The 6,000-nt window shown below is 44.0% G+C and overlaps 1 pseudogene; it reads left to right on the forward strand.

The window, feature by feature from the left end:
* Positions 1 to 1,738: 1,738 nt before the first annotated feature.
* On the forward strand, positions 1,739 to 4,701 carry LOC149830971 (uncharacterized; annotated as a pseudogene).
* The last annotated feature ends 1,299 nt before the right edge of the window (positions 4,702 to 6,000 follow it).

Genomic DNA, 6,000 nt, shown 5'->3' on the forward strand with positions numbered 1-6,000 from the left:
CCTACATTACGATGGAGCCAAACTTGAACACTTCAAGCTCAGCTTCGTTGAGCTCATTTACCAGCCCTACGTCAGTCATGTTTCTATACTAGGCCAAACCGTTCGAGGTTTAATAGCAGTGCCTGGAGGCTTCAAATAATTGATGAACTTTTGCTCTGCTCAATATCTCCATTGGGGATTAAGAAGATGTTATCTTTAAAATGGAAAATATCAAGGAGATGTTGGTTGGACATGGTCAGTGAGTCAGGTCTGACATGATCCTGATCTTGTTTGACTCAGGCCTGGACTCAATCCGATAGGCTTATCAAATCGGGTTCGTAGTGTGCATGCCTTGCTTCGGATGAGTCCTTGTCCAACACAGCCACGGACACCACTAGCATAAAATAATTGCTTGAAAGTACAACAAAAATTTGTTGTCTCCTTTGAAATTGTCATTTTCTAAAATCTACCCTTTGTTTCTGTCTGGCATATCGGATGAGCTGACCGAGCATCTATATATATACATATATATATGTGAGCCTGATTTTTCACTCCTCTAAAAGACACGTGCATGAACAATACTTAATTGAATTCATGTTAACTGCTAAGTTAATAAACAATCTATTGGTTTAGATTAAGCAAACATCCCCTGTATAACTTGGGGCTAGGGATGCACAACTAACCGAGCGGGCTTGAGCTCGCCGAGCTTTAAATGAGTTGAGTTTGCATATGGCTCTGAGGCTTGATCGGCCTACCAAGCTTAATAAGGCATGGTAGGCTAGATAAGGCTCATATATATATATATATAGTTTTGCAAAGAAGATTAAAAAGTTAATTATTTTTACCATAATTGTAGGTCATTAGTCTTATTTTCAAAAAGTGCTGACTTCGAATATTGTCTTTAACTTTTTTCCGTTCTAGGTTACTCTAGAAGATTTTTAATATGTATATGTTTTTTGGGTCAGAATAAACAAAATACATGATCTGGTGGGTCACTTGTGATAAGTTTGGGTTTATAATGCCATTCAAGCTCGTCTCCACTCGAGCTCGGAACCAAGCCAAGTCTAGACAATGTCATTCAAGCTCGACTTTGAGCTCAAGCAATTAAAGCTTGGACCAAGGCACTTTGAACCCTGCCGAATCCAGGCTCATCTTGAACTCGGCTCATGTGCATCCCTACTTGGGGCTTGACAAAAAAAGGAACTTGACTAGAATATATATATATATATATATATATATATATATATATATATATATAGAGAGAGAGAGAGAGAGAGAGAGAGAGAGAGAGAGAGAGAGAGAGAGAGTTTAAAAGCCTAAAAACAGGAGTTTGGCTTGAAAAGAACGGAAAGAAAAAACATAGAGGGTGCCAACCGCGTAATGGGCGTTAAGCCCAGCGAAATCCAAGGCCAAACCTCTCATTTCAACGGGACCATCATCTCTCTCTATCTGTAACACGCACTTGCTTTAATTTTTTTTATTTGTTAAACACCCTTATGCCTTGTACTCTTTCCATCCCTGTGGGACCCCTTGTACTCTCGTGAATTTCAGCCGAAATCTCTCTGCGTGTAGGGGAGAGAAGGAAAGATACACATATGATAGGACGCACAATCAACATTTATAGAGGGAAAATTATAAAGACAAAAAGGAAAACAACAGAGAATCCGATCCAAGGTCCTTATAAACAAGGGAGGAAGCACTAGAAGGAGAAAAGGGAAAGAAGAGAGAGAGAGAGAGAGGGCGCGTGTTGCAAATGATGATGACCACGACTCTTCTCCCCTCCACCGCCACCACCACCCAACCGGACTCTTCCCCCTCCTCCTCATCCGGTGGAGCCACCACCTCCGCCATTAAGAAGGGCCCGTGGACCGCCGCCGAGGACGCCATCCTCATCGAGTACGTGAAGAAGCACGGCGAGGGCAATTGGAACGCCGTGCAGAAGAACTCGGGCCTCTCCCGTTGCGGCAAGAGCTGCCGGCTTCGCTGGGCCAACCACCTTCGCCCCAACCTGAAGAAGGGCTCCTTCTCCCCTGAAGAGGAGCGCCTCATCCTGGAGCTCCACGCCAAGCTCGGCAACAAATGGGCTCGCATGGCCGCCCAAGTAAGAACCCAGAAAACACCAAATCGTTCATCCATTTCGCCACTCTCATCTGCAAAAACACCAACTCCCCAATTCACAAAATCCACGACTCTGCCATCGTTTCTGAGATGCACATCTTCTCCATACGGCCTATCGAATATAGAAACTCCCAACTCATCTCCCCAAATCGACCATTCAATAGAAAGAAAAGATGGCAATGAGTTCTTGGAGCAAAACAGCGACATTCACATTTCCCCTGTTTCAATGCTCTCTGCCTTCCCACCATTTCTATCGATGAATAAGCAATACCCATCTTCTCCAAACGAGCTTTCGGGTGACAAAATAGCGATCCTCCACCTATCCAAATTCACCACTCCATATACACTAATGAAAGATTCCCATGTTCTGCATATTTAGTTTGTCCCCAAAAATTCACCACTCTCTGCCTTCCCCATACTCCCATAATGAGTTATTTGAGCGTTGAAATGTCGATTTCACTCGGTCTTGATTTGTTGGTGCAGTTGCCAGGTCGAACGGACAACGAGATCAAGAACTATTGGAATACACGGATCAAGAGGAGGCAGAGATCCGGGCTTCTCCTGTACCCGGCTGCCATCCAACGCCATGTATCGACTCAGCCTGCTCTAACGCCACCCTCGGCGACCGCCACCACTACCACCATAGCGGCCTCTCGTCCTCCTGCACCATCCATTTTGAATTGCGTCAAGCCTCAACAGGCATTCCCCTTCTTCGACCCTCAACGCCTCCCCATCGCCGGCGGCCTCGCCCACTACCCCTCTACCTTCATCCCCCCCACTCCCACAAGCCGGCTCCGGGATGAGGGCTTCGGTTTGGGCCTACCACTTTCCTGCAAGACCTACCAGCCGCTGCTGCCATCGTCACCGTTTCTGACCGCCGGCAGTAGCAACAGCGGAGGAGCAGTGGGGCTTGATGCTCTGTTCCGAGTAGTGGAACTGCCGTATGATCCTGACCCTGTTGCCAGCTTTGGTTTGGCCGTGAAAACGGAGCTCCCTTCAAGCCAACTAGTGGAGGCTGCCGGACAGGCGAATGCCGGATACTTGTTCGGCGGCCTCGACTGCGGGGTCAAGCTGGTGGCAGCATCAATGCCACTGCCGGCGACTCTTGGCGGAACGAATAGTGGGTTGCTGGACGCCATGCTGCTGGAAGCTCAGGTGATCGCCGGAAGCGAAGTTGAGAAACCGCTGGAATTCTGTTCCCAGGAAGGATGCGATTGGACCTACGGCATGGATTTCGCCAATAGTGGCATCGACGGTCAGTGGGAGGATTCAAGCTCAATTGGTTAGTTTTTCTTTTGTTTTTTCTGTCTCTTCTCGATCAAGCTCAGACCTAACCAATCTAAGAATTTTGTTGAGCCGTCTGAGTTCCTTGGCTCATGGGCTGGGGCACAGACTTGGTCAAACATTTAAGAAATTGGCTGGTTCGCCTTGGCTCAGAGCAGGTTGGTCTCGATCAAATCGATCCACTGGGCTATGTTGACTCGTTGCCAATATGCCTCCTGGTTGTCTTATGGAACCAAGTTCCATTGATCGACTCATTGGCTTTGCCTACTAGCTACTCTCGTTTTTGTAGCAGAATTGGAACTCCACCAAGTTAATGTTCTGACTAACCTTTCATAGGCCAAGGGCCAAGTGCTTGCACCAACTACAGTATCGAATGAATGCAGATTGATATGATTCATTGGAATTCATACCAGGAACTGGTCAAGTTTACCCATTATAGAGAATTGAACAGGGGCCTTGTCTCTTTGTAAAGCTTTTCCTTACACTGTCTATGCTAGTAGTTCTGTGAGAAGTGAGAACTATAGTACCAAGTGGCTGTTAGAAATCAAGAATCTCCTGGATTTTGAATTTCATGTACTTGTGGACATTCTGCACCATTAAGTGGTGTAGTCTCATTGTGATGTACAACTGTACAAGTTCTTACGTTTTTGGTATTTCTTCTAGAACATTAATGATTCAGAATTTCCAGGTGTTTCAACTTTATGAAAAACAGGGTAATGCTTTTATAGGTTTATGCTATTGAATTCGTACGCAGTGCACAGCATAATTCAAAATTTTAAGATTGCTTCATGTCACCTACAAATTTCTTAGCACTTTTGAATACAATTCGTGAGCAATATGATGCATTTTACTGAGTTCCTACAATTGTCAATATAATTCTGGTTGACAGGAGATTCCAAGGTCAAGAAAGAAGCAGGGACTGATGAGTGTAACTCGGTGGACAACGAGTTCTCTACGCTGTTTGATTTCATGCCCTCATCCATTGCCCCCTCCATCCCAGAATGGTATGGTGAAGTGACCAGAGAGACTTCGAATTGGCAATCCTGGTAACAGAGTCGCCTTCCACTGAATTTGCAGACGATATCGGCATTGATATGCAGCATCTCGTATTGTCGATCGCAAACACAGATCAATCTTGGGGCCTTGCATGGTTCTTGTGCCTGGAACAACATGCCAGGCATCCGGTGAGTGTTTCCAGCTAGCAAGATCACTTTAGATAGTGTATTATAAGTTTGCTGATGCGCATGGTGCTGCATGGTGATGATGTATATTGAGCACATACAAACTCCACAATTTCTTTGATATTGTAAATTCAATACATAATATGTAGTGTTTCATGCCATGATTTCCAGTATGTTCTATGCGGGGTTTCTTGTCTATTATTGCCGCAAGAGTTACTGTAATTAGAACTAAAGGAAGATCCTACCTAAAGATAGCAAGGGTGGCGATATATAGGAATGCCCCACAAATAGAGTACCCCACTTGGATCATATAATAAGCCAGGATTGCCAGTAGGACACCCCTCAATTTAGGGTTGCCTAATTTGGATGACTCAATTTTCTATTTAGAGACGAACTTGGCTGTTTTTAGAGTCATGTTCCGAGTATTTTCTTAGTATAAAAGGCCGTGGTTGAAGCTGTCAGGAGGCCATTCTTCTCACGCGTTGCTTGTTATGCGGCCCATTCTGCTTGTGTTTGTGCACAAGGATGTCTGTGACTGTGTGCGCGAGTGGGAGCACACAGCTGTGACAGGGACACACCATCTTCGGTTGTATCTAGTGACACGACACCATGCAGGGATACAACACATAATCTGTACATGGCAAGTATTAACGATATTTTATTATTTTTAAATAATTTAATGTTTTGAGTCATACGAAGGTTATTTTAATATTATTTAATAGTTTTTAACAATCTAATAATATACTAAAATGGCCTTTTATATATTAACACATCCTTTATTTATGGTAAAGTGATTAAAATCGGTTAAATTCAATTGGATTTAAAGAATTGGATGAAACTCTGAGAACATAGCTGGCGTGTATTAGGCCAATGAGATTTTTTCTTTTGTTTTTAACTCGGCCCAGAGAAAATGCCCCATCATCGACCTCAAATTGGCAGCCCTCTAGTTGGTAATTGGTAAAAACATGAGCTCCTTCCTGCCCATGCCCACTGGGGAGTACACCCAGCTTCAACCATGGGCTAAGGGATGTCATTCATGGCTTTCGAACTTACGATGTTTCGTCAACTTGGTGACATTTACAATTGGCCCCTACCAGATGAGCCCAACACTTGTGAGCCAAAATATTCTTTCATTTATTTTATTGTGGTTTTACAAAAAAGCCACCTAAATTACCAGCTGTTTAAAAAGAAATGTTTATCAGCGGGGCAACAGAACAAATGTAGATGAGAGCAGATCAAGTGATCTGCCAAATCACTTTTGGAAAAGTGATCTGGCATCCTCACCGTCCACAATGTACAAATTCCAGATCAGATGTGGGATCAAGCAATGGACGGTGAAGATGTCAAATCACTTTCTTAAAGTGTTTTGACAGATCACCTGATCTGCTCTCAATGTAGATATACATATTTCAACTTTATTTAAATTAGTGATGTAAAT

Source organism: Nuphar pumila, chromosome 7, assembly GCF_984573655.1.
Source record: "Nuphar pumila chromosome 7, dmNupPumi1.hap1.1, whole genome shotgun sequence".
Lineage (NCBI taxonomy): Eukaryota > Viridiplantae > Streptophyta > Magnoliopsida > Nymphaeales > Nymphaeaceae > Nuphar > Nuphar pumila.